The sequence below is a fragment of the Cervus canadensis genome, chromosome 1 (assembly GCF_019320065.1).
Source record: "Cervus canadensis isolate Bull #8, Minnesota chromosome 1, ASM1932006v1, whole genome shotgun sequence".
Lineage (NCBI taxonomy): Eukaryota > Metazoa > Chordata > Mammalia > Artiodactyla > Cervidae > Cervus > Cervus canadensis.
In genome coordinates this window covers 40936349-40964268 of record NC_057386.1, presented here as the reverse complement: position 1 = coordinate 40964268, position 27920 = coordinate 40936349, and the positions used below count along the sequence as shown (strand labels likewise).

At 42.4% G+C, this 27920-nt stretch overlaps 1 pseudogene; it reads left to right on the top strand.

The window, feature by feature from the left end:
- Nucleotides 1–25773, top strand: part of LOC122431456 — a 47301-nt pseudogene extending 21528 nt beyond the window's left edge.
- Nucleotides 25774–27920: the final 2147 nt, after the last annotated feature.

The following is a 27920-nucleotide window of genomic DNA, read 5'->3' as shown; positions in this document are numbered from 1 at the left end:
CTCCGGGACGGGGCCTCAGACGGCCATTGCTGAGTCCAAGCACCTGTAGGTGCTACTGTTTCTTGCTAAGATCACACACACACACACATGTATGGAGGGGTCCTGGGCCACTCAGGCTTAAAACAATATAAATTTACTCTGCTACAGTTCTGAGGTCAGAAATCTAAAATCAAGTGTTAGCAAGGCTGTTTCCTTCTGAAGGCTTCAGGGGAGAATGTTTCCTTGCCATTTTCAGTTTCCAGAGGCTGCCCGTTTGCCTTGGTTTGTGGCTCCCTCCTTGTCTTTCTTTTTTTAAAAAATTATTTATTTTTGACTGGATCGGGTATCATAATTAATTTCACTATTTCTTCCTGGTGAGCTTTGGATTTGTTTCCAATTCTTTGCAATTACAATGACCAATGAATAATCTTGTCTTTAGGATTATACTCAATTTGAAATCATTTTGTGCTTCAGAATTGGAGGGCACCTTTTAAGACATTAAAATCTCATAAAACTTTTTAGGGGGAATCTCTCCTTATTAGCCTCTACAGCTCACCCCCATGACCCACACAGGGCTTCCTCCATCCTGCCTTCCTCTGTTCCCTGAGGACCTCATCCCATCACACTGTGCTTTTGGTTCTTCATACCTTAGTGTGAATATGCTTGAGGGAGGGGCCCATGCTGCCAGGAGGATGCATTTCAAGCCTTGTCTCTCTAGACAATGTGAAACGCTCTTAAGAGAATTTCAAGCTCCAACAAATGAGGGGATTCTTTTTCAGGGAAGAGCACCTTGCTGGTCAGCCTAACTGAATCAGGCTGATTCTACTCCAAAATCATAGACAGGGACAGCAGAAAGAACTCAGAGATGCAGAGAGGTTGTGATTTGCTTAATGTCACCAAAGTATTTAATGGCAGAGTTCAGACCTGACCTGGGGGCCACAAAAGACACCTCTGCCCAAGGTCCATGGAAAGCACAGTCTGTCTGAACGGGATCCTGGCATCACTGGTTATCTCCCAGGGCCAGCTGTGCACACCAGGCTCGGAGGGGTTTCCCTGGATTCTGAGTGGTTGTACGACTCAAGGACACAGGGTAGGACTGAATTGGGCTGGTGAGTGTTTTTTGTTTGGCCAGCACAGTGTTTCTTTTAACATGTTGCCCAGGAAAATGTATAATGCAGAGAGAATAGCATCATAAACAACACACATCCATTCCTCAGTTTCAACTCTTGACCTCTCTGCTTCACCTCTGGAAGCAGAGGTGCTTCCTTGTCCACCCCTGGATTACTTTGAAGCAAATCTAGATATATTATCTCATTGCAAATAGTCATATATCTCTATCACAAAGAAACTCTTCTACAATCCTATATAAAGGCTTATGCCCCCCAAATTAGAAAGTTTTACAGAAAAAAAGTATTCCAGATTTCTGTCTCCTCCTAAAGACTTGGAAACTCTGTCCACATTGGACTGAAAGGTAATCATGGGTTACAGCTGAGTGGACACTGCTCTTTAGATAAGGGCGATGATGCCTACTTTGCTGCAGTCCCCACCACTCCCGACTGTACCCTGCCTGGCCAGCTCACCTATACATATCACCTGCCTGGCTCATCTAAGCATTTATTTTTTGTACGAAACTGACTTAAAGGAGACAGCAGGAAAGACGTCAACAACTTGAAAAATGTGAAAATCGACTATGAGATAGAACTGTGTTGAAGGCAGTTTGTAAAACTGTTGTAGCCACGGGTTCCAAGAAACAAACTCAATCAGAAGGACAATGCAGATAGTGGAGTGCAGTTTATTACACCAGCGGGCCCAAGGCAGAGTCTCCTCTTAGCCAAGGACCCCAACCAGTTTCTGTGAAAACCTTATATACCTTAAGTGTATGTGCCCAAACCCACCTCCCCAAATTCCCTGAAACTAGTCTGAACAAAAAAGAAAGATACAAAGTTAACCCATGACTCATATGCCTTAAGCCTAGATAGTTAACAGTGGACAATTATCAATAGGCCTGTGGTCATACCCCGATAAGCGTAATAGAATTTATGATTCTTTTCAGTTACACAGATAATTAGGGTATTCTTTTAGGTGAAGGAGAGTCTAGGTACGAGCCCTGGGGCTCTCCCATCTGGAGGAGGGTCCGGTTTTGCAGTTGGTATGTCATTTCCATAGATACTGGGCATATAGCTCAAAGCCCACAGTCCAGCCCAAGATGGAGTCCTGCTTTCAAGACAGAGCCTGTTCTTTCTGTTTCCTCCTTCAAAACCACATTAGATAAAAGGCATTCTGAAAGGAAGCCTGACAAGTAGAGACATAATCAATTTGAAAATTTTGTTTAGAGGGACCAGGGTGGAAGCAGCAGGTAGTAGAGACAGCATACTACACGCCATTCTTATCCACAGACTTTTTCTCAATCACAAATTCACCCAGTAGGTGGGACTTATCCCTGTTTCACAGATGAGGAAACTGAGGCAAAGAGAAGTTAAACAAGCTTCAGAAAGCCACTCATGTAACAAGCAGCAGGATTAGAATTCAAACCTGGAGGTTTTCTGGCTCTAAAATGAAGCATCTTCACCATAAGCCGAGGTCCTTCAAAGAGCCTCAGGAAAGAGAACATGACAAAGTGATGGGGCCGAGGAGGAGTGGAGATGCCACATGAGGACTTTGGAGGCTGTCAAGGGCCTCGAGGAAGGATGGGAACCCAGGAGCAGGAGTAGAAAAGGGGGCTGCCCTGAGGCTGCAGAGAGCACCTGGGAAGAGGTACTTTCTGAGGCTGTGGGAGGCAAAGGTCAAGGTTACCATTGTTTTCTGCGTGTGGTGGGCAGGAGGTGGAGGCCTTCTGCTTGGCCTGCTCAGGTGAGCAGAAGGTTTATCCTCGAGAACAGGTGGGATTCCCTTTGATCCCTGGGGCCCCCTGAATCCCCAGCCAGGGTTTGGGGACTGTGTAGGAGCTTGGGCTGCAGTCCAGCCATCCTCCTTCACTCTCCTGTTTCTTTCCCATCTCAGGACTGGGCACATACCACTTCTTCCTCTTAGCAGCTGCCAATCTGTTCCTGTAACTTCTTCCTCTTAGAAGCTGCCAATTGTCAGGACCAACCCAACAACAAACCCACCTGAAGGAGCGGTGCCACAGAAGAATAAGGAAAAAGAAGACTCAGAAATAAAGTGGGGGTCAGGGGGCTGATGCCATTCACAGGCAAAAGCCCAGATCCTAATCCTAGCATGCCTTTTATTGTTAACAATTACTTCCTTGTTCATGCTCTAGAGATATCTGTTCTCTACAATCTCAGATCGGGGATAAAGATACACAATGCACAGTCCTCAATGTCAAACTTTCAGGCCTTTCATGACTTTGTTGAGCACTTTGGCTAGTGACGCCCTTTCTCAGCAACTCCCTCAAGGCTCTGGTTAAGGGAACAGTCACTAATAGTTTTCCATCAGTCACATCAGCACTTCAACATCTTCTTTTCAAGATGTTTTTCCACGCTGTACATTTTACTGCTCCCAGCCCTTCACCTGGGGGTGATGAGAAAGTCATTCTTATTTTTCAAAGAAGCCCAGTTAATTATAATGCAGGTCTGTGTATAACATATTCCTTACATATCTCCCTTTTTTACTTTTTGAAGCTTATTTTTGGTGATTATTTGTTGGTCCTTTATTGGACTGGAACCTGGTGGTCCGGAGTCGATGATGAGAGAGTGAAAGAAGGAAAGAGGCTAATATTCCCTGGGTTATGCAGCTGGCTTTCACGCTCCAGGGAATCAGCCAAAAATAGAGAGATAGAGAAATAGAGATATAAATAGAAACAGAAATAGAGAGATAAATAATTTTTTATTTGTAACTTTAGTGTGTGATGTGCTCCTTCAACTATGTCTTGTGTCTGTGTATTATAAGGAATACCTGTAATATGTTTAATAGAAAAAGATTGTAAAAATTGTTTAAAGTGTCTAGAAATATAGGCAGGGCCATTGTCTGTTTTAATAGAACAAGAGTTTGTGGTGGAGGTTTCTATATTTTTTAATACAAAAACTGAATATACAGAGTCAGAGACTATATTAATGGGGTAAGGATGTAGGCAAATAACTTGAATAAGAGCATATAATTCATTTTGTTGAGCAGAATGGAATTTAGTATAAAAGACTTTCTATATTTTAAGAGACCAGAATGAAGCTTTGGCGTTTTTAGTCCTATCTATATAAAAGAAATGTGAGAAATGATAAATTAAGTGTTTTTGAGGAAATTCCACAGCTTACCAAAAGGATAATGAAATGAAATTTCTCCAAAATATTTTAGAAAAGCTAATTGGAAATTGGTAGAAGTTTGTAATGTGTTCTCAAATTGAGATTTATTTGTAATAAAGTTTTATTAAAGTATAAAGGAGATAGAGAAAGCTTCTGACATAGGCATCAGAAGGGGGCAGAAAGAGTGCCCCCCTGCTAGTCTTTAACCAGGTGTCATATAACTACTAGCAATCTGCTAATTAGAGAAAGGAAATGTCTCAAAACTGAAGAGAATAGCACCAGGCCCCTCACCCACAACATGCATTTTGAGATAACCTTGGCACCAGGTGAGTTGTCCCGGGCCACAAAATGATTGACATGAATCTTGAAGAAAGGCAGGTTTCCAAACAAATACAGTTTCATTAACATAGATTAAGAGAACATTTGCATGAGTAAAACATACCGGTTTGTCAAGTCGGTTCTGAGTCTTAGGCAGAACCAACTTGAAGACAGAGTCTTGGGTAAATGTATAGCACATTAAGATAGCTTAAGACAAACATTTCCGTAAGAAAAATACATTGGTTAACTCAGGGTTTGAGAATAATTAACTTCAAGTGAAACCAGGTGTCATTATGGCAACACAGTATTTTAAGAGAAACCTCCTTTTAAATTTGTATAGAGAAAGAAAAAAAAGAAATATCTCTAGTTTGTTTCCTCCTGCCACTTAAGAGAGATAAAAATGTCTGACACTTGCAGCCTATTTTCTCCATTTGGAGACCCCTGGGCTTCCTGCCTGTTACGTCACACTAGATCTGCCAAGTAAAAGACCGAAGGTTTGTGGGGGCAGGGGCCCAAAAAGTCCCGTAGGTATTCTAGAGGGGACTGTTTGAGGGTAAAGGAGAAAGTCATTTAGGGCTGGTATATCATTGGCAGCACTGCCGGATGTTGAGGGTTTGAGGGAAAAGATGGAATTTGCCCCTGGTTTTTGTTGAAGGGGACCTGGTGGGGGGTGGTCTCCTATTGGAGTTTCCCAGAATAGATTTCCCTTCAATATCAAATTTAGATTTACACTCTTTGGCCCAATGCATTTCTCTATGGCAGCGAGAGCAGATTTTTGGAGGTTTTTTTATTAGCTTTCTTAGGACAGTCCCTTTTAAAATGGTTTTTATCTCCACATGTAAAGCATCCTTCATTTTCTTTTCTTAAGGCAGCAACCATTGTTTCAGCTAGCCTTTACATCTTTTGAGTTTCTGATCTTATATGGCGACAAGCCTTCAAATAATCAAAAATAGTCCCTGTCTCACGAATTGGAGCTATAGCCTTTTGACATACTTGATTTGCATTTTCATAAGCAAGTAATTTTTTTTAGTTGTCTTTTAGCTTTTTTCTTTTTCTTTTTTTCAAATACAGTATGGGAATAGCAGTTTCTAGAGACTTTGGGATTTGTGCCCGCTGGCAGGGAAAGAGCGCTTGGAGCAACTAGGGCAGGATTAGTAGGAAAATTCTGAAGTATCTTATGTTGTTCTAATTGGGCCTTTTGTAAGTCTTCATCGTCTAATTCATATTCATGTAATGAGTGTTCTGCCTGTTGCCGAATATCAGGAGGGCTAGAATTACCTTGTAATGGCAGAATCATGGCTTCCATGAGAGCGCATAAGGGCCAGAAATCTATCAGAATATTTTTTCCCTGCCTGACAGCTCGTTCAACATTCTCTTTGACCCGATTCCAAATTTCTAAATCAAAACTACCTTCATCAGGGAACCAAGGGTTACATTCAGCCACTGCTTGAAGGCAAGCCTCTATTCGCTGACGTGAAACCAAAAATCCCTGAACTTTAAATAAGTGATAAAGTAAAGTAGAAAAGTGAGGGGGCTTTCCAGCCGATTGACCCATGTCTTAGTACTTACCAGCCACAATAGGCCCTCTGGGGTCACTCCGTCCAAATCTGCCACGTGTACCAGAGTTCCTGTTTCTGGGTGCCACATGTTGGTTCTTTATTGGACCGGAACCTGGTGGTCTGGATTCGACAATGAGAGAGTGAAAAAAGGAAAGAGGCTAATATTCCCTGGGTTATGCAGCTGGCTTTCACGCTCGAGGGAATCAGCCAGAAATAGAGAGAGAGAGAGAGAGAGAAAGACACAGGGACCCAAGCTCTGATGGAGCAAAGGTGTTTTAATCAACATGGTGTGGGCATATATACTGTCTTACAAAGATAAAGATTAAAATTCCAGACTTACAAAACATAAGGCGATCCTTATCAAACAGAGAAAGTCGTAAACAATCACTTTTACTGGATGGTTCATAAAAAGGAAGAGGGTACTTATCACCGTATTGAAAAACTAATGAAGGACATGACTGGATTCCTCAGCCCCGGGAAAGGCGTGCCTCTCTTCTTAATTCCTGAATATTCAGGAATTAATAAGGGCCAGAGGATTCCTGACAGATCCAAAACAGCACACAGGAAGCCTCCTGTTAAATGCTTCCTGACAATTATTGGTGATCATAGAAGCCAAAGCGATAACTGCTAATTGCTGTTGTTGTCCCTCGACTTTTTAAAAAAATTTTAATTGGAGGCTAATTTCTTTACAATATTGTGGTGGTTTTTGCTATACATTCACATGAATCAGCCATGGGTGTACGTGTGTTCCCCATCCTGACCCTCCTCCCACATCCCTCCCCATCCCATCCCTCAGGGTCGTCCCGGTGCACCAGCCCTGAGCACCCTGTCTCATGCATCCAACCTGGACTGGCGATCTAATCCACATATGATAATATATATGTTTCAACACTATTATCTCAAATCATCCCACCCTCGCCTTCTCCCACAGAGTCTAAAAGTCTGTTCTTTACATCTGTGTCTCTTTTGCTGTCTGGCATATAGGGTCATCATTACCATCTTTCTAAATTCCATATGTATGCATTAATATACTATTTTGGTGTTTTTCTTTCTGACTTACTTCGCTCTGTTTAATAGGCGCCAGTTTCATCCACCTCATTAGAACTGATTCAAATGCATTCTTTTTAATAGTTGAGTAATATTGCATTGTGTATATGTACCACAGCTTTCTTATCCATTCATCTGCCGATGGACATCTAGGTTGCTTCCATGTCCTGTCCCTCGACTTTCTTGGTGATTGGACGCCAGACGTGGTAGTTACCACAGATAACATAGCCAGGAACAAGGTAGCCGAGGTCAAAGGCTGTCCCTGTTCTTTGACCAGTTTTTCCCCTTCAATGGTCAATTTCTTCAATTGACCCCACGTGGGCAGTTTGGCTTTGTTGGTCCTGGGAACCGGTTTGGGGCAGTTGCTGTTTTCCCTATCACTGGCGGCTCTCTGAGGGTCGATGTCAAACCATGTCCTCTTCTTTCCTTTCTTTGACATGCCTTCCTGGTACCCGGTGGTGTTGTCCATCATCTGAAGTGACAAGAGCATAACCTCTTAAGTCTATGTCCCTTACACCAATTGTTCATAGCCTTTTCCCACCATACGGGAGCATTATCTGCAATCATTTGACCAAGAGTATAATTTTCACTAAGAAGAGTGTTCCGAAAATGCAATGTTGCTGCTGGTGTTGTATGGGCCAATCTTTTTTTTTTTTTTTTATTGTAGTGGTTTTTGCCATACATTGACATGAATCAGCCATGGATTTACATGTGTTCCCCATCCCGATCCCCCCTCCTGCCTCCCTCTCCATCCCATCCCTCTGGGTCTACATCCCTCTGGTGTTGTATGAGCCAATCTTAAATATAAAAAATTTAAAATAAATAAAGCTTGGGCTAATTTCTCTTTTGGTGTCATCAATATGCCATACTTTTCTCCCCGCTTTCTGTTTAAATAGCATATTCTTTAGAGTACAATGAGTGTGTAATAGCCTGGCCTTGAAAATTATATGAAATACCTGTAGAATGAGAAATATTCCAATCAGATAAAAATTTTGCAAAACCATGACTCACATATGCAGGGCCATTATCAGTTTTAACATGTTTTTGTATGCCCATGTAAGAAAAGGCTTGCAAAAAATGTGAGATAACATGAGCAGATGTTTCTCCAGAATGAGCAGAAGCATAAATCATGCACGAATAAATATCCACAGAAACATGAACAGCTCCCAGACGTCCAAAAGAAGGGACATGAGTAACATCAGTCTGCCAAATATCACTGGGATAAAGGCCTCTGGGATTAACCCCTGTAGCTATAGGAACGTGGTGAGTAAGAGTACATGTGGGGCAAGCAGAAACAATATCTCGGGCTTCTTGCCTGGATAACTGAAATTTATTCATCAAACCATGTGTATTTGTATGTGTGAGTTGATGAAATGCATAAGGAGTAAGAAAAGCAGTTAACAAAGAATCAATGGAATCATTGCCCTTTGCCAATGGTCCAGGCAAATTAGAATGAGATCTGATACATGTGATGTTAAAAGGGGCAGAACGAAGCCTTGCTATATTTTGTAATTAAGATAATATTGTGTAATAATAGATGATTTAGAAGAAGCCTTTGGTAGGGATATGGTTTCAATAATTTGTGTTATCCATACAGCATATTGAGAATCTGATACAATATTTAATGCTATAGAAACACTCTGTAATAAGGTAGCAATATCCTCTGTTGAACAGAGGCTAGGGTAGATTGCCAAATCTTTGTTGTGGGTCCAGTATAACCGGGTTTGAGAGTTTTATTTGTGTCAGTAAAATACACAGGAGCATTAGCAAGGGAAATTTTTTTAGTAACAATAGGAATTATCCATTTGTGTTTAGCAATAATAGTAATCAAAGGTGATTTTGGAAAATGGTTATGAACCTCACCTATGAAATCAGCACTGGCAATTTGCCAATCCATTCTGGTAACAAATAACCTATGGATTTGATCACTAGTGAAAGGAAGAACAACTTCATACAGATCATAACCAGAAAGTTGTATACATCTGGATCTCATTTTTGAAACAAGAAAGGAAATAAGCATTATGTAAGTAGTCATTATTTTCTTAGGAGTGTGGAATAAAAATCTCCATTCAAGGATACCCCGTGGTTGCCATAATATTCCTATAGGGGAATCTAGAGTAGGAAGAATAAGTAAAGAAATTGGTACAGTCAAATCTACTTATTTAATGTGTCTTTGCTATATAGCTTGATTTACAAGATCCAATTCCTGTTTAGCCTGTTCTGTTAGTAACTGGGGGCTATTTAAATCAGAGTCTCCTTATAGGATTTGAAATAGGTGGGTCAAGGAACGATTAGGAATTCCTAAAGATGGTCACAACCAATTTATATCTCCTAATAAGTTCTGAGCATCATTTAAAGTTTTTAAGGAATCAGTTCGAATTTGTATTTTTTGTGATTTAATAATAGTTCTTTGCAATATATATCCTAAATAGGTATATGGTTCCTGCTCTTGTAATTTATCAACAGCAATATGTAACTTATATTCTTTTAATTTAATCTCTGTATTTAAGAAAATATGTTGAAATTCCTCAGCAGAAGGAGAAGCTAAAAGAATGTCATCCATATAACGGATAATATAAGCATGAGGGAATTGTTTTCTAATAAATTCAAGTGGATGGGAGACATATAACTGACATAATATAGGACTATTGTAGGTATGTGGCTAATGTAGGACTAATGTAAGTATGTGGCAGTAACTTCCAGCAATATCGAGACATTGGTTGTTTATTATTAATTGATGGTACAGTAAAAGCAAAATGGAGAGCATCAGATTCTTGTAGAGGAATAGTATAAAAACAATTCTAAGATCAATGATTTTTATTTTCCAGTTTTGTGGTATCATAGAAGGTGATGGAATGCCTGGTTGTAAAGCAACCATAGGTTTGATTATAGCATTAATTTTCTTAAATCAGTTAACATTCTCCATTTCCCAGACTTCTTAATAACAGAGATGGGAGAATTCCAAGGACTAGTAGTTGAGGCAATATGATTAAGAGATAATTGTTCCTCTACTGGCTGTTCAAAAGCCTGTAACTTTTCATGTGATAGGGGCCACTGCTCTGTCCAAATAGGCTCATCAGATTTCCATGTCAATTTAAGTGCTGTTTTTTGTTGTTCGGCAGTGGCCCCCACTAAAAAGCCTGTGTATTATTTTTCATTTATTTTTATTAGTTGGAGGCTAATTACTTTACAATATTGTAGTGGTTTTTGCCATACATTGACATGAATCAGCCATGGATTTACATGTGTTCCCCATTCCGAACCCCCCTCCCACCGCCCTCCCCATCCCATCCCTCTGGGTCTTCCCAATGCACCAGCCCTGAGCACTTGTCTCATGCATCCAACCTGGGCTGGTGATCTGTTTCACCCTTGATAGTATACTTGTTTCAATACTGTTCTCTCAGAACATCCCACCCTCGCCTTCTCCCACAGAGTCTAAAAGTCTGTTCTGTACATCTGTGTCTCTTTTTCTGTTTTGCATATAGGGTTATCGTTACCATCTTTTAAAATTCCATATATACATGTTAGTGTACTGTATTGGTCTTTATCTTTCTGGCTTAATTCACTCTGTATAATGGGCTCCAGTTTCATCCACCTCATTAGAACTGATTCAAATGAATTCTTTTTAATGGCTGAGTAATATTCCATTGTGTATATGTACCATAGCTTCCTTATCCATTCATCTGCTGATGGGCATCTAGGTTGCTTCTATGTCCTGGCAATTGGAAACAGTGCTGTGATGAACATTGGGGTGCACGTGTCTCTTTCAGATCTAGTTTCCTTGGTGTGTATGCCCAGGAGTGGGATTGCTGGGTCATATGGCAGTTCTATTTCCAGGTTTTTAAGGAATCTCCACACTGTTCTCCATAGTGGCTGTACTAGTTTGCATTCCCACCAACAGTGTAAGAGGGTTCCCTTTTCTCCACACCCTCTCCAGCATTTATTGCTTGTAGATTTTGGATAGCAGCCATCCTGACTGGCGTGTAATGGTACCTCATTGTGGTTTTGATTTGCATTTCTCTGATAATGAATGATGTTGAGCATCTTTTCATGTGTTTGTTAGCCATCTGTATGTCTTCTTTGGAGAAATGTCTGTTTAGTTCTTTGGCCCATTTTTTTTTTTTTTTTTTTATTTTTCTGGAATTGAGCTGCAGGAGTTGTTGTATATTTTTGAGATTAATCCTTTGTCTGTTTCTTCATTTGCTATTATTTTCTCCCAATCTGAGGGCTGTCTTTTCACCTTGCTTATAGTTTCCTTTGTAGTGCAAAAGCTTTTAAGTTTCATTAGGTCCCATTTGTTTATTTTTGCTTTTATTTCCAATATTTTGGGAGGTGGGTCATAGAGGATCCTGCTGTGATTTATGTCGGAGAGTGTTTTGCCTATGTTCTCCCCTAGGAGTTTTATAGTTTCTGGTCTTACATTTAGATCTTTAATCCATTTTGAGTTTATTTTTGTGTATGGTGTTAGAAAGTGTTCTAGTTTCATTCTTTTACAAGTGGTTGACCAGTTTTCCCAGCACCACTTGTTAAAGAGGTTGTTTTTTTTCCATTGTATATCCTTGCCTCCTTTGTCAAAGATAAGGTGTCCATAGGTTCGTGGATTTATCTCTGGGCTTTCTATTCTGTTCCATTGATCTATATTTCTGTCTTTGTGCCAGTACCATACTGTCTTGATGAGTGTGGCTTTGTAGTAGAGTCTGAAGTCAGGCAGGTTGATTCCTCCAGTTCCATTCTTCTTTCTCAAGATTGCTTTGGCTATTCGAGGTTTTTTTGTATTTCCATACAAATTGTGAAATCATTTGTTCTAGTTCTGTGAAAAATACTGTTGGTAGCTTAATAGGGATTGCGTTGAATCTATAGATTGCTTTGGGTAGTATAGTCATTTTCACAATATTGATTCTTCCAATCCATGAACACGGTATATTTTTCCATCTATTTGTGTCCTCTTTGATTTCTCTCATCAGTGTTTTATCAGTTCAATTCAATCGCTCAGTCGTGTCCGACTCTGCGACCCCATGAATCGCAGCACGCCAGGCCTCCTTGTCCATCACAAACTCCTGGAGTCCACTCAAACTCATGCCCATCAAGTCAGTAATGCCATCCAGCCATCTCATCCTCTGTCGTCCCCTTCTCCTCCTGCCCCCAATTCCTCCCAGCATCAGAGTCTTTTCCAATGAGTCAACTCTTCGCATCAGGTAGCCAAAGTATTGGAGTTTCAGCTTCAGCATCAGTCCTTCCCATGAACACCCAGGACTTATCTCCTTCAGGACGGACTGGTTGGATCTCCTTGCAGTCCAAGGGACTCTCAAGAGTCTTCTCCAACCCCACAGTTCAAAAGCATCAATTTTTCGGTGCTCAGCTTTCTTCACAGTCCAACTCTCACATCCATACATGACCACTGGAAAAACCATAGCCTTGACCAGACAGACCTTTGTTGGCAAAGTAATCTCTCTGCTTTTTAATATGCTATCTAGGTTGGTCATAACTTTCCTTCCAAGGAGTAAGCGTCTTTTAATTTCATGGCTGCAGTCACCATCTGCAGTGATCTTGGAGCCCAAAAAAATAAAGTCTGACACCATTTCCACTGTCTCCTCATCTATTTCCCATGAAGTGATGGGACCAGGTGCCATGATCTTAGTTTTCTGAATGTTGAGCTTTAAGCCAACTTTTCACTCTCTTCTTTCACTTTCATCAAGAGACTTTTTAGTTCCTCTTCACTTTCTGCCATAACTGAGGTTATTGATATTTCTCCCGGCAATCTTAATTCCAGCTTGTGCTTCTTCCAGCCCAGCATTTCTCATGATGTACTCTGCATATAAGTTAAATAAGTGGGGTGACAATATACAGCCTTGACGTACTCCTTTCCTATTTGGAACCAGTCTGTTGTTCCATGTCCAGTTCTAACTGTTGCTTCCTGACCTGCATACAGGTTTCTCAAGAGGCAGGTCAGGTGGTCTGGTATTCCCATCTCCTACAGAATTTTCCACAGCTTATTGTGGTGTATAGTTTTCTATATATAGGTCTTTCGTTTGTTTAGGTGGATATACTCCTAAGTATTTTATTCTTTTTGTTGCAATGGTGAATGGTATTGTTTCCTTAATTTCTCTTTCTGCTTTCTCATTGTTAGTGTATAGGAATGCAAGGGATTTCTGTGTGTTAATTTTATATCCTGCAACATTACTGTATTCATTGATTAGCTCTAGTAATTTTCTGGTAGAGTCTTTAGGGTTTCCTATGTAGAGGATCATGTCGTCTGCAAACAGTGAGAGTTTTACTTCTTCTTTTCCTATCTGGATTCCTTTTATTTCTTTTTCTACTCTGATTGCTGTAGCCAACACGTCCAAAACTATGTTGAATAGTAGTGGTGAGAGTAGGCACCCTTGTCTTGTTCCTGAGTTTAAGGGAAATGCTTTCAATTGTTCACCATTGAGGGTGATGCTTGCTGTGGGTTTGTCATATATAGCTTTTATTATGTTCAGGTATGTTCCTTCTATGCCTGCTTTCTGGAGAGTTTTTATCATAAATGAGTGTTGAATTTTGTCAAAGGCTTTTCCTGCATCTATTGAGATAATCATATGGTTTTTATCTTTCAATTTGTTAATGTGGTGTATTACATTGATTGATTTGCGGATATTAAAGAATCCTTGCATTCCTGGGTAAAGCCCACTTGGTCATGATGTATGATCTTTTTAATATGTTGTTGGATTCTGTTTGCTAGAATTTTGTTAAGGATTTTTGCATCTATGTTCATCAGTGATATTGGCCTGTAGTTTTCTTTTTTTGTGGCATCTTTGTCTGGTTTTGGTATTAGGGTGATGGTGGCCTCATAGAATGAGTTTGGAAGTTTGCCTTCTGCAATTTTCTGGAAGAGTTTGAGTAAGATAAGTGTTAGCTCTTCTCTAAATTTTTGGTAGAATTCAGCTGTGAAGCCATCTGGTCCTGGGCTTTTGTTTGCTGGAAGATTTCTGATTACAGTTTCAATTTCCATGCTGTGATGGGTCTGTTAAGATCTTCTATTTCTTCCTGGTTCAGTTTTGGAAAGTTATACTTTTCTAGGAATTTGTCCATTTCTTCCAAGTTGTCCATTTTATTGGCATATAGCTGCTGGTAGTAGTCTTTTATGATCCTTTGTATTTCAGAGTTGTCTGTTGTGATCTCTCCATTTTCATTTCTAAATTTGTTGATTTGGTTCTTCTCCCTTTGTTTCTTGATGAGTCTGGCTAACGGTTTGTCAGTTTTATTTACCTTTTCAAAAAACCAGCTTTTAGCTTTGTTGATTTTTGCTATGGTCCCTTTTGTTTCTGTTGCATTTATTTCTGCCCTAATTTTTAAGATTTCTTTCCTTCTACTAACCCTGGGGTTCTTCATTTCTTCCTTCTCTAGTTGCTTTAGGTGTAGAATTAGGTTATTTATTTGACTTTTTTATTGTTTCTTGAGGTAAGCCTCAAGAAACCTTCTATGAACCTTCAAACCTTGCTATGAACCTTCCCCTTAGCACTGCTTTTACAGTGTCCCATAAGTTTTGAGTTGTTGTGTTTTCATTTTCATTCATTTCTATGCATATTTTGATTCCTTTTTTGATTTCTTCTATGATTTGTTGGTTATTCAGAAGCGTGTTATTTAGCCTTCATATGTTGGAATTTTTAATAGTTTTTTTTCCTGTAATTGAGATCTAATCTTACTGCATTGTGGTCAGAAAAGATGACTGCAGTGATTTCAATTTTTTTGAATTTATCAAGGCTAGATTTATGGTCTAGGATGTGATCTATTCTGGAGAAGGTTCCGTGTGCACTTGAGAAAAAGGTGAAGTTGATTGTTTTGGGGTGAAATGTCCTATAGATATCAATTAGGCCTAGCTGGACCATTGTGTCATTTAAAGTTTGTGTTTCCTTGTTAATTTTCTGTTTAGTTGACCTGTTCATAGGTGTGAGTGGGGTATTAAAGTCTCCCACTATTATTGTGTTATTGTTAATTTCCCTCTTCATTCTTGTTAACATTTGCCTTACATATTGCGGTGCTCCTATGTTGGGTGCACATATATTTATAATTGTTATATCTTCTTCTTGGATTGGTCCTTTGATCATTATGTAGTGTCCTTCTTTGTCTCTTTTCACAGCCTTTATTTTGAAGTCTATTTTATCTGATATAAGTATTGTGACTCCTGCTTTCTTTTGGTCTCCGTTTGTGTGAAATATTTTTTTCCAGCCCTTCACTTTCAGTCTGTACGTGTCCCTTGCTTTGAGGTGGGTCTCTTGTAGACAGCATATATAGTGCTCTTGCTTTTGTATCCATTCAGCCAGTCTTTGTTTTTTGGTTGGGGCATTCAATTCATTTACATTTAAGTTAATTATTGATAAGAATGGTCCCGTTGCCATTTGCTTTGTTGTTTTGGGTTCACGTTCATACAAGCTTTCTGTGTTTCCTGTCTAGAGAAGATCCTTTAGCATTTGTTGAAGAGCTGGTTTGGTGGTGCTGAATTCTCTCAGCTTTTGCTTGTCTGTAAAGCTTTTGAATTCTCCTTCATATCTGAATGAGATCCTTGCTGGGTACAGTAATCTAGGTTGTAGGTTATTCTCTTTCATTACTTTAAGTATGTCCTGCCATTCCCTTCTGGCCTGAAGAGTTTCTATTGAAAGATCAGCTGTTATCCTTATGGGAATCCCCTTGTGTGTTATTTGTTTTTTCTCCCTTGCTGCTTTTAATATTTGTTCTTTGTGTTTGATCTTTTTAATTTGACTAATATGTGTCTTGGGGTGTTTTGCCTTGGGTTTATCCTGTTTGGGACTCTCTGGGTTTCTTGGACTTGGGTGGCTATTTCCTTCCCCATTTTAGGGAAGTTTTCAGCTATTATCTCCTCGAGTATCTTCTCATGGCCTTTCTTTTTGTCTTCTTCTTCTGGGACTCCTATGATTTGAATGTTGGGGTGTTTCCCATTGTCCCAGAGGTCCCTGAGGTTGTCCTCATTTCTTTTAATTCTTTTTTCTTTTTTCCTCTCTGCTTCATTTATTTCCAACATTTTATCTTCTACCTCACTTATCCTATCTTCTGCCTCTGTTATTCTACTGTTGGTTCCCTCCAGAGTGTTTTTTTATCTCATTTATTACATTATTAATTTTTAATTGATTCTTTTTTATTTCTTCTAAGTCCTTGTTAAACATCTCTTGCATCCCCTCAATCCTTGTCTCCAGGTTATTTATCTGTAACTCTATTTTGTTTTCAAGATTTTGGATCATTTTTATTATCATTATTCTAAATTCTTTTTCAGGTAGATTCCCTATCTTCTCCTCTTTTGTTTGGCTTGGTGGGCATTTTTCATGTTCCTTTACTTGCTGGGTATTTCTCTGCCTTTTCATCTTATTTAGATTGCTGTGTTTGGGGTGGCCTTTCTGTATTCTGGTAGTCTGTGGTTCCTTTTTATTGTGGAGGTTTCTCCCAGTGGGTGGGGCTGGGTGTTTGGCTTGTCGAGGTTTGCTGGTTAGGGAAGCTTGTGTCGGTGTTCTGGTGGGTGAAGCTGGATTTCTTCTCTCTGGAGTGCAATGGAATGTCCAGTAGTGAGTTTTGAGATGGGTCTGTGGGTTTGGTGTGACTTGGGCAGCCTGTATATTGACGCTCAGGGCTATGTCCCTGCGTTGCTAGAGAATTTGCGTGGTATGTCGTGCTCTGGAACTTATTGGCTCTTGGGTGGTGATTGGTTTCAGTGTAGGTATGGAGGCTTTTGGATGATCTCTTATTAATTAATGTTCCCTGTAGTCAGGAGTTCTCTGGTGTTCTCAGGTTTTGGGCTTAAGCCTCTTGCCTCTGGATTTCAGTTTTATTCTTCCAGTAGCCTCAAGACTTCTCCATCCATACAGCACTGATAATAAAACTTCTAGGTTAATGGTGAAAGGATTCTCCACAGTGAGGGACACCCAGAGAGGTTCACAGAGTTACATGAAGAAGAGTAGAGGGAGGAAGGAGATAGAGGTGAGCATGAGGAGAAAAAGGGGGATACAAGAGAGAAGAGACAGATCTAGGTTGTACTCTGTTCTCTAAGTGTTCTCCGCAGCCCAGAACACCCACAGAGATTCACAGAATTGTGTTGAGAAGAGAAGGGGGCGGGAGGAAATAGAGGTGATCTGGGGAAGAAAAAGGAGAATCAAAAGGGGGAGAGAGTGATCAAACCAGTAATCACACTCCTGAGTAAAAATGGGTACTGAAGGTTGGATTCTTAAATGTCCAAAATTGATATCAAATACTGAAAAACAAAGATTAAAAATCTAGAGTAGAGGTTAGACTCTTAAAAATACAATATTAAAAAAACCACAAAAACACAAGAAATTTAAGAAATATATATGAAGTTTGCTTTAAAAATAAGGTCCTTTTTTTTTTTTTTTTGCCAGGTTATAGTGGGTTATAAAAATGAAAATTAAGGAGTAATAGAGGAGTAATAGAGGACTTTCAAAAAAAAGAAAGAGAAAAAAAATTTTTAATTAAAAAAATAATAACTGTAAAAATATATCTAGGAATTTCTCTGGAGCTGTAGCTGTTGTGGGCAGTGTGGGTTCAGTTCAGTTTCAGATAGCTCCTTGTTCCAGCTTACACTTCTTGATATCTATAGGCCCCTTCTGGTGTACTCGGTGTTAACTACAGGGATTTTAATCTGTTGCACCTGTCACTTCTAAAGCGGTTCCCTTTTGTTTATTTGGCTTCTGTTTGCAGGTCTCTACAGTGTCTAATTTCCACCCTGACACAGGCGGGCGGAGGTGGTCTCTTGTTTAGGTTCGCTTGTTCAGTCCTGCTGCGGGGAGGGAGGGGCGCTGCAGACAAATGTCCCTGGCGTGTGTGGGGAGCACTCACGGTGTTCTGGCCACACTGGGTTTGCCCCCGCTCTGGGCGGGTGTGTGTGCTTTCCCCGTCTACACTGCTCAGGCTCCAGGCTGCTCTCCGGGGAGCAGGCCCTGAGTTGCGTGCACTTTCCAGGCCTAAGCCCCTCAGATTCAGGTTTTTGGGTACTCCACAAAGACGCAGCCTCGGTTGGGCCTGCGTTTTGTGCCTTCCCCTCCCGAGCAGCTCAGGAAGCCAGGAGCTTGAGGAGTGCACTGTCCCTGGGTGCAGTGCACCTTATCCCCTCCTCAGTTCCAGCCTCAGTTTCCGGGAGCGCCCGGCCGGGTGCACCTTGTGTCCCTTCTGGAAAGCTGATTTCTGGCTGCGACCCTCTCGGCAGATGTCGACCATCCAGAATCTCAGGAAGTCTTTGGTTAGAGACTGGAAGCCTATTTGCTGTTTGGTAGGGGATGCCGTCTCTGGGGCCGAGTTTGCCCCTTTCTCCTCCTGCCTGCCTCCTGCCCCCGGGGGCGGCTGGGCCAGTCCGCCGCCAGCTAGCTCTTCTCTGGTATTCACTCAGTCCTTCGTTCTGGGAACAGGCAGGTAGTGCCTAAGTTTAGGGCTTTTCCCAGGTTAATTCTCTCTTTCTTGCTATCCCACAGTTTAAGTTGCTATCTCACGTTAGCTCCCTCCGATTGCCCTCAGGGCTTTCAGGCTCTGTCCTTACCCTAAGCAATGCCGCCCGCTCCTCTCTGTTCAGCCCCACTTGCTGGTGGCGGATGCGAGCATCTGGGGTACTTTTCTGCTGGGAGTTGTTTTTAGGCATGTGATCTGTGGGTTTTATTTATTTGCCCTCCCAGTTAGGTTGCCCTCCAAGATTCGAAAACTTCCCCCAGACCCGCCAGTGAGAGGGTTTCCTGGTGTTTGGAAACTTCCTCTATTAAGACTCCCTTCCCGGGACGGATCTCTGTCCCTAACTCTATTGTCTCTGTTTTTACCTTTTATATTTTGTCCTACCTCCTTTCGAAGACAATGGGCTGCTTTTCTGGGTGTCTGATGTCCTCTGCTAGTGATCAGAAGTTGTTTTGTGTAGTTTGCTCAGCGTTCAAATGATCTTTCGATGAATTTGTGGGGGAGAAAGTGGTCTCCCCGTCCTATTCCTCCACCATCTTAGTTCCCTCCCTCAAGCCTGTGTATTTTGAACAGGATTGTATCCCATATTTGTCTTAATTTGTTTAGCTTGAGAAGATATAGTAGGAATTGTTATATAAGCTCCCTATTGCATCAGTAGGTCTTGTCCCCATAAATTAATAGGATATCTGCAATTAAAGGTTGTAAAGTTGCAGGTTGTTGTTCAGGACCTGAACAGGTCAAAATATTAGTACTTTTTTGAATATTTTGCATAGTTACAATTCCAGTTAACATAATAGGAACATCTGTTAAAGGCCAAGAAATCGGCCAATGCTTTTTAGATATTTTAGAAACATCAGCTCCAGTATCTACAAGTCCTGAAAATTGCTTATTATTAATATATACAGACAATGTGGGTCTAGAATCAGATACAAAAGTTTGCCAATATATCTGTTTTCCTGTACTTCCAAATTCTCCAGTTCTTTTAACATGAGATTTACTAGTAGTGATATAAGTTAATAATAACAATTGAGCAGTACGATCTCCTTTTATTATTTGATAAGGATACTCTGTTTTCATGATAATAGAAATTTTGCCCTCATAATCTTCGTCTATAATCCCCATTAAGACTAGAACTCTCTTACTTGTTAAACTACTGCATCCTAATAATAATCCCACACTTCCTTTAGGTATTGGACCTTTAATTTCAGTAGGGATTTTATAAATTCCCATAGCTGGCATAAGAAGTAAATTATCAATGGTGGGGATATCTAATGCTGCACTCCCGGATGTTGCAGGAAGGAGGTTGGCAACCCAGGTTTATGGTTTGGAAGGGCTGGATGTGGTTGCTGTTTGCTGGCTGGGTACACAAAAGGAGTAGCATTCCAGGTTTGTTGAGAGCTCATATTGTCTGACGGGCCCTGAGTGGGGCCCTTCTTCCAGTTTCCCGACAAAGGGGATCCATTTTTATGAAATTTAGATCTACACCGATTAACCCAATGATTGCCTTTATTACAGCGAGGGCATAATCCAGGTGTCTTTTCATTTGTTGGAGTAGGCTTCAGTTCAGTTCAGTTCAGTTCAGTTCAGCCACTCAGTCATGTCCGACTCTTTGTGACCCCATGACCCACAGCACACCAGGCCTCCCTGTCCATCACCAACTCCCGGAGTTTACTCAAACCCATGTGCATTGAGTTGGTGATGCCACCAACCATCTCATCCTCTGTCATCCCCTTCTCCTCCCACCTTCAATCTTCAGCATCAGGGTCTTTTCAAATGAGTCAGCTCTTCGCATCAGGTGGCCAAAGTACTGGAGTTTCAGCTACAGCATCAGTCCTTCCAATGAACCCCCAGGACTGATTTCCTTTAGGATGGACCGGTCGGATCTCCTTGCAGTCCAAGGGACTCTCAAGAGTCTTCTCCAATACCACATTTCAAAAGCATCAATTCTTCAGCACTCAGCTTTCTTTATAGTCCAACTCTCACATCCACACACGACCACTGGAAAAACCAAAGCCTTGACTGGACAGACCTTTGTTGACGAAGTAATGTCTCTGCTTTTTAATATGCTGTCTAGGTTGGTCATAATTTTCTTTCCAAGGGAGTAGGCTTATTAGGTGTATTTTTATTAGTCTTGCAATTTTTCTGCACATGTCCTCTATTACCACAACTGAAACATATAACCTGCTGATTCACTTGTTGTTTCAAGTCCATAATGGCTTGAGCCAACAATTGCATCTTATGTGGTTCTGATCCAATATCATGACAAACCTTAATATAATCTTCTAGAGGCTTTCCTTGTGCTTTGAGAGGCTGTATAAACTTTTGACATTCTGAATTCGCATTATCATAGGCAAGCATCAGTAATAACATATCCCTTAATTCAGTTTGAGCAATAGTTCTCACCAGATTTTGTTTTAATCGGGTGATAAAATCAGTATAAATTTCTCCATTAGATTGTTTTACATTAACAAAAGAAGGATGAGACTGTCCCTGGTAGCTAACCTTTTCCCATGCCCTAAGACAAATAAATCTAATTTGACTTATAAATTGGTCATCAAACTGTAGTTGTCTCTGACTCCCTTGATACGCCCCTGACCCCATTAATTGCTCCACAGTAATATTAAGGGGAGGATTAGCAGCTGCATTTCTTTGAGCCTGTTGAGAGGCTTCATCCTGCCACCATGTTCAGAATTGTAAAAATTCTGAAGTGGATATGCAGGTTCTAGCAATCATTTTCCAATCATATGGAATGAGTCATTCAGACCGAGCCAACTCCTGAATAAGACCTGTGGTGTAAGGAGATGTAGTTCCATATTGTGTGCATGCCTGTTTAATCTCCTTAATAGTTTTGAAAGAGAGAGAGGAGTATGTTCAAATTGTACTCCGCCTTGTGGAAGTTGAGCATTAAGGGACACCTCAGTCACAATGACAGGCAAAAGCATCAAGGTCACCTTCCCGCCTCACTGCTTGTACAGCTTGCTGAAAAAATGAGAGAGTAGGTGCAGATGTCTTTGGTGTTGTGACCACAGCTCTAAATGTCCCATCACCCAATGGTGTATTGGGATCTAGTGAAGGAGGTTCCTGAACTATAGGGGCTCTGACCAAGGAGCTGAGGCTGTGAGACTGTTGATAAAGGGAAAGCTTCAGGATGGTGTCCAGTTTAACATGAGATTTAGGACTCAAAAATGGAGCCTCTCTCCCCTTCCAAAGGATTATATTTCCCTTTATCCAGATTTTCATAAATATGAGGCAGCCAGACAGGTGACTCCTGAGATACAGGAGGAGCAGGAGTGTCAGATTCTGAATCAGAAGAGTCAGTCCGTTCAGACTGTAAAGGAGCCAAAGGAATATAAATAAGGTTACACAGAGACCACACACTTATAGGAATGCGTTCCTCAGACTGATAGGCTCTACGCAAACAACGCATTACTTCTTTCCACTCATTAAGACACAGAGTCCCTTTTTCTGGATCCAACCAGTAACAGTGCTTATGAATTGCCTGAAATAATTTCCGAGAAGTTCTCTTCTTTCACTTTCACTCCAGAGCTACGGTAGTAAAGGTTTTTAGAAGCACAATATAGTCAGCATGCTTAGAAGGTGATTGCCCCATTGTGTCCCTGATTGACAAATCCATGGGAGTGTACTCACCAAGTGCTTCCACTGTCCTCTGATCTCTAGGCTGGAATTCCCCGCGTCTTCTGGCACTGTCAAAAAAAAGCCTCAAAAGCTACTTGCTCCCTCGGGACCCTGTTCAGGAGCCAAAAGTCAGGACCAGCCCAACAATGAACTGACCTGAGGGAGCAGAGTCACAGAAGAATAAGGAAAAAGACTCAGAAATAAAGTGGGGGTCAGGGGGCTGGTGCCATTTGCAGGCAAAAGCCCAGATCCTACTCCTAGCATGCCTTTTATTGTTAACATCTACTTCCTTGTTTGTGCTCTAGAGATATCTGTTCTTTACAATCTCAGATCGGGGATAAAGATACACAATGCACAGTCCTCAATGTCAAACCTTCAGGCCTTTCATGACTTTGTTTAGCCCTTTGGCTAATGACGCCCTTTCTCAGCAACTCCCTCAAGGCTCTGGTTAAGGGAACAGTCATTAATGGTGTCCCATCAGTCACATCAGTACTTCAACACCTTGTTTTCCAGATGCCTTTCCACGCTGTACTTTTACTGCTCCCAGCCCTTCACCTATGGGCCATGAGAAAGTCATTCTTATTTTTCAAAGAAGCCCTGTTTGTTAATTACAGTACAGGCCTGTGCATAGCCTATTCCCCACACCAATCTGACCCTGTCACATCCTCTCAGAGCCTGAGGGGCTCCTTCTCTCAACCTCAGCATATCTGTGTAACTTCCTCACCCCAGGCCTGGAAGGTCCGTGGAGCTGAGCCTCCTTCTGTCACAGCTGCACTTGGCCCCCCTGGTACCCCATACCCAGGCCCACGCTGAAGGGGATGGAGAGAAGGAGGCAGGCCCACAATTAGGCAAATTATATAAGTAGTCTTGTTCAGGCTTCAGAGACAAAGCAGAACAGGCCTCTGACCTTGCTGCTAAGCTGTCTGGACACTGCCCTGACCGTGAGAGCCCTGACTGCTTGCTCTGAGGGCAAGACCTGTGGCACCATAGATAAGACAGTGGGCAAGTCTTGAAACTGTTGAGCCCTTGGACAGGAGCCCAGGTCAACCAAGCCCCAGGCTTAATTAACAATATTCTAAGTTTCATAAGATAAAGCAATGGTATTAACATGAAACCAGAGCTGCAGTTTGCTCACAGATTGATGATGATATCAGTTTGTGTCCTGGGATTGTAAGTGAGAACGCCAAACTGCAACCTTTGAACTCTCACCCATGGTACAGACACGCTGCCTGGACCTTTTCCCAACTGGGACACCAGATGTGTTGTATCACAGGACTTGCCAGCGCTCTTTGAGTCTGGATGTCAAAACCTAATTGGGTGATATATCTTCTGCTGTTTCTATTTCTCTTTTCTTTTAATGTTAGTAAATTGAAACTAAGCTAGATACTTCTCTAAAAATATTGGTATTATTTATTTGTATATAATGAGTGGCTTATTTTGTGAACAAATCCTTTGAACCTGAGATGAAACTGAAAACGTTCAGCAAAACACCCACAGACCACCGTCTTCTCCCCGCAGCCTCTGTCCTTCACAGGGATGATAGTAGAGGTTCTCCAGGATGGACACAGGGTCATCATCGCTAGGACTGTTCTTCCCTCAGGCAGAAATAGGCACTGGAAATTGTTGTCTCTCAGCCTCACCCCTGAGTGAACCACAATGCTGTCAGCTCAGGATGGTCCACCCAGCATCCTCTGAGTACCCGCACATGGCTCACGGGATGGGAAGGGCTGGCCATGCCAACAAGACCCCTGCGACCTGCAACAGCATCCAGGGCACCATTAACCAGACTCTCCAGAGACAGCTCACGGTTGGATGGAGGCTCACGGTTAGGGAGGGAAGCAGGCCAGCCCAGAGGCGGAGTTCTGGGGCTGAACTTCGTACAAGATGACCCAGAGTTACAGAAACATCAATTTGTTCTGTTTACTACACCCACCCTCATCTACTTCAGAAACCTCATTTGAGGTGACCTGGACATAATTAAACTTGTCATCAAAGTTGTAATTTGATCTCTTTCAGTTTTAAGGTGTTTGCTGGGAAGACCTTAAAATCAATTCAAAAATATAAATATTTCAGCTCTGTTTCCCATCCCCCACCTTCCTGAGGGGCCTATCTGGGAACAGAGGAAGGCTTGCACATATTCTCAGAGTCAGGAGGGTACTCATATGTTCATGCAGCCCTGGCTGAACTCTGCTGAGCTCTGGGTGGTGGGGAGACCTGGGACCTGTGCCCCGTATGAGTGGGGTCCACGTGGGCTGCACCCTGAGGTCCACACTGTCCACTGAGGCCCCTCTGGACACATAGTCTCTCCTGAAGCCTCTCTGTCCAATTCCAGCTGACTTCTCTTCCCGCTGGTCCTCTCATCACTTTGCATGTGGCCTGGGACCTTCTGGATCTTTCCAGGCCCCTTGCCCCACAACCCTGCCTTCACGTGTCCATTCTAGATGACTTCCTCTGTCACTGCCTCCCCTGCCCGGTGACCCAGCCACACTGACCATGGGATTCTGAGAGCCCTGAGTGCCCCCAGGGGACTCGGAGGGAAGTGAGGCACCCAGTTCCCCAGAAACCCTCCCAGCAGGGGAATCTGCTCCTTGACTCTGAACTTCCATCCCTCTCTCTCCCTCTCCTTCTGCTGACCCTTCCTCCCAGCACAGGAGCACTTTCTACTCCCACTCTGTCTAATAGAGCCTGTCTCTACCTCCGAGGGTCCCCCTTCTGATGGGAGATGCTGTTCTCTCCTTCCCGCGGGTGGAATTTTCAAAGGAACACAGCCATGAAGCTGGAGGGTGGCAAAGGGAAAATTACTCTCAGATATTTCAGAAACACTATTCTTCACTTTAAGAAGAACAGTGACTTCGATTTTCTCACTCTAGAGTCACTTGGAGTGTCCTTTCCTTTCTGTATTCCCAGAGGGAGCAGTTAGGCTCAAATTTACACCAGTTCCTGAGGGCCCTGCTGGCCAAGAGCTCACATAGCTCCCTGGTGTTCAGGATGCATCCATAAATCACCCCCTGAGTGAAAAAGTGAAAAGTGAAAGTTGCTCAGTCATGTCCGACTCTTTGTGACCCCGTGAACTGTATAGTCCATGGAATTCTCCAGGCCAGAATACTGGAATGGGTAGCCTTTCCCTTCTCCAGGGCATCTTCCCAACTCAGGGATCAAATACAGGTGTCCTGCATTGCAGACAGATTCTTTACCAGCTGAGCTATGAAGGAAGCCTCACCCTCTTAGGCGAGAAAGCAAAAGGCTCTCGAAGCTTCCCTGAAGCCCAGTGGTCAGGATTCCACACTTGCACTGCAGAGTGCAAGTATTCGATCTCTGGTAGAGAAACTAAAATCTGGCAAGTCAATCCACAAAAAAAACAGAAACAAAAAACAGGATCTACAGGTAGAATGTCTATGAAGTGCCACTCTTGGGTGATGTCCTCTCTGACTTCCCTCTCCCATAAGTTTGCTGTGGACCTTAAAACCAACTCTGGGGATGACATTGCCTTCTACTTCAACCCTCGGTTTGAAAATTACAGCAGCAGCTATGTGATCTGCAACACGAGGCAGGAAGGAAAATAGGGTAATGAGGAGAGGATTTGTGAGATGCCCTTCCAGAGGAGGGAGTAAGTTTGAGCTCTGCTTCCAGTCTGAGAGCTTGGAGTTCAAGGTGAGTTGGAACTGTCCTCTCATCGCTTCAACTACCTGTTCCTCAGTCCAATCAGACCCAGTGAGCAGCCTTTAACTAGTCAGGTGAGAAACATCTTTGTACAGAGAACTGTTTCCTTATAAGACTGCAGTCTCCTGACACACCTTCACCTGCATCTACAGGCACACCTATTACTTTTACCCCAGAAATAAGCACTAGATAAGTCACTGTGGTGCCTTTTGGCCTCCTGGGTGTTCAGAGCTCAAGTTATTTCCATTCCTCTGTGTAGCCCTTCTTCCCCTCCAGGTCCCTGGGAACATTACTTTTTGTTACCTTGTTGCTGCCTTTATGCTGGTGTTATTAATGGCTTAGCCTTACAGGACAATGCACATTGCTTTTGCAAGCAGAACACTGTTTCTAGGCTTGGGGAGATGCAGGGGAGAGTGTCTATCTGTGTCTGTGCTTCTCTGTGTGAACACGAATGTCCCCACCCCCTCATCATGCAATGTGATCTCACCTCTCCTCTGCTCCCCACCAATGTTTCTTGGTATATTTCAGTATGTGTATTTCAGTAATACCCCAAGTTAGCCAGGACTAGAAAGATAAACCTACTGTGATAAACCAACAACCAGAAGAATTAAAAAGTCAAGAACTAAATCCACATAGAGATTGTGTTTGGATGCCCTTTGGGTCCCAAGCATGTTCCTGTAACTGGCACAGCTCTGAAGGCTGATGCCTGAACCTACAGGGAATAAACATGAAAACTAGACTCAGGTTTAAAGTTCTTGTAGCAGTTATCTCAGAGACTCAGGTGTCCTCTCACCTGGCTGGGGATCCTTCCTGGCATGTGCTCACATCTCGATAGGTGATGCTGTATGGGGACCTCTTAACCCAGTACAAACACCACGTGCCCTTCAATGAAGTCAACACCATCTACATCACAGGTGCCATGTCTGCAGAAGTTTTCCAGTCAGTCTGCCCACCCGATACCTGTCCCTGGGGCTGTGTTTGGGGTCCCATTCTTTGTGCCCAGGGTCTGCTGCATGAACCCAGAGATGTCAACCAGTCTCCTATCCAGGTGACTCGGGTATACGCCTCTAGCTCCCCTGTCCTGTCCTTGTGTCGCTATCTCTATCTGGGACACCCGCTCAGTCTCCTGGACTCCTTGACCACGCGTCTCTCTTTCTATCCCCACTCTGCTTAGGAGGCCGTGTGGTTGTAGAAAGAACCTGGGCTTGGGAATCAAACTGAATCCAGCTCAAATCCCCAGCTCTGCCATTCTTACCAGCTCGGGGGATCTTAGACAGGTGACTTCACCTCTCCCAGCCTCAGTTTCCTTACCTGTGGAAGGAGCATGGTCTCTGCTGTCCCATGGGTCTTTGTGTGAGTTCAGTGAGGTGATACATGTCAGGAGGCACAGAATAGCCTCTCTGGGCCCCACCTGAGTCTATCTGACCCTCCCAGTGTTTTCAAATTGTTGAATATCTACAATTCAAAAAGGTCAGGAGGTCAGGAGCAGTTTGCAAGATGAAAGAGTTCTGGAGCTGCCTGGTGGTGGTGTTGGTTCCACAGCTATGGGAGTTGACTCTGTACCATTAAACTGCACAGTTAAACATACTTAGATGGTCAGTTTTATGTCATGTGCATTTCACCACCATCTAGGGGAAAAAAAGGTCAGGCAGATTGCTTCTTCCTCCTGAATATGGAGAGGGCCCAGGATACAGGTTTCCTCCAGGGTGCTGGTCAGAATTTCTAGACTGGCTGATTAAGCCTACATTCCTGGGGAAGATCAAAGCTATTGTTAGGTCTGATGTTAACCTGGGTTTGCTATCATGGGCTTTAGCAAAAGTGACACCATTTTGAGCCTATGGTTTTCTCTTTCACTATTCCCCACTTTGTAAGGGATTTGATTTAGGTCATAGCTGAATGGTCTAGTGGTTTTCCCTACTTTCTTCAATTTAAGTCTGAATTTGGCAATAAGGAGTTCATGATCTGAGCCACAGTCAGCTCCCGGTCTTGTTTATGCTGACTGAATAGAGCTTCTCCATCTTTGGCTGCAAAGAATATAATCAATCTGAGT